The sequence below is a fragment of the Suncus etruscus genome, chromosome 5 (genome assembly GCF_024139225.1).
Source record: "Suncus etruscus isolate mSunEtr1 chromosome 5, mSunEtr1.pri.cur, whole genome shotgun sequence".
Taxonomy (NCBI): Eukaryota; Metazoa; Chordata; class Mammalia; order Eulipotyphla; family Soricidae; genus Suncus; species Suncus etruscus.
In genome coordinates this window covers 154,888,681-154,890,549 of record NC_064852.1, presented here as the reverse complement: position 1 = coordinate 154,890,549, position 1,869 = coordinate 154,888,681, and positions in this window count along the sequence as shown.

The following is a 1,869-nucleotide window of genomic DNA, read 5'->3' as shown; positions in this document are numbered from 1 at the left end:
ACTTTTTTATGGATCACCTCCAGAAGTCCTATCTTAATTAACCCCTGGAGAGAAGGTATAGCTATTACTTTTTGCAACATCACAATCACCAACAGCTGCCATTGTTCAATTATCAGTACCACTGGAATGGATATACCTACATAACAAACAAGATTGCATAATCATGTCACACTTGGAACTAATAATTAATTCAATAATCAAAAGGAGACTGCAAACTCACACTTTATTGGGATATGGCCCTGATATAATTGTCCTGCTAATACCTAAAAAAATTAATTGAATCAGAACTACCAATCAGTGAAGTTGTCAAAAAACTTTTGCTGATTCAGAAGATCTTTTCTATTAATATATAACAGAAAAAAATTGGAACTCTTTCAGGACACCTTTTATAATTTCTTCCATCATTCACACCTCTCCTATTTCAGACATACCTGTGTTTTATGTTGATGGCTCATCATAGAGAAAGGTGGGATCATTGACCCATCCCTGACCAAAACAATATGCACTAATTACAACTCTGCACAAGAAGAACTTGCCACCTTAATGTATCTACTATGACATGTGTCAGGCCCTAGTAATATTGTGAGTGATTCAGCCTACATTGTTGGACTTTTTCTGGGAATTGTCCCTGCTTCTATAAATGCTCACAACCCTGTGGTACAATATTTGCTACAACAATTGCAAGCCATGTTACAAAGATGGCCAAAACCTATTTTCATCACACATATAAGATCTCATTCTGGTCTCCTTTGTCCAAAGATTCTAAGAAATAAATTTGCTGATCACTTGGCAATGCCAATATTTACATCACCAGTCAAAGAACATACAAATGCCTGTCACCTTCAGGTACAATATTGAATCCCACTAAAACAAGCCAGTCATATTATTTGGAGTTTTCAGTCAGTGTCCTTCTGAATTGAAAATCTCATTTGGCAGAAGACACACACAAATCTCATGTAGCTAACCCTCAGGATGTGAGGACAAATAAATTATGGCAAGTGGATGTGATTCACTTAATTTCTTCCCAAACAATCCATATCTTCACATGGTTATTGAAAAATATTCTCATTTTATATGGTCAGTCCCCATGTTATCAGAATTAGCTAAAGCAGTCTACTCCTTTCTTTCCTTGCTTTTCTGTTATGTAATTTCTAATACAATCAAGACGGATAATGGACCAGCATGCACCAGCAAAACTTTCCAAGCTTTTTATAAGGAGTGGCAAGTAAAGCATATATCAGGAATTGCATACAATCCACAAGGATGGGAAATAGTTGGAAGAGTGCATAGGACATTAAAAATAAAAAAGGTAATGCCTCCAATTGATTTCTATCTATATCATTTTTCTCTAAATTTTCCAAGTCTACCAAGGAGAACCATACACAGTCACTGATAAAAACACTTCTAAGAAAACCTAAGAGCCCAAACGACAATAAACTTACCTATTTGGGTGAAAATTGACAAGGACAGGGTGGCAGGAAACTTGATCATCAGAGGAAGAGGATACACTTACATTTCCACAGAAGACACTCCCCCAAAGAAGCTATGGGTTCCACTGTGTCATGTAAGGGCTCATCAGACTTAAAAACAGGAAAGGTTTTTAGCGTTTCATCATTTAAAAGATAGTCATTTGTTTTATTTTACTTTTATTGAACAAACAAGATCTAAGTTAGTTGCTATCTATGTAGTGATCAAGAAGGAAAAACTCTGACAACCAAATAATGCCCCACATCAGCAGGGAGTTTCTAGAAAAGATCACTCTGTTCCTAACCCCTAACAACAGTTTACATTTCAACGTCTAGGTTTAGAATTGGTTTTCGTAAAATTTTAATATTTCCCCCTTTGTTGTACATAGTTTCCTTATGTTTC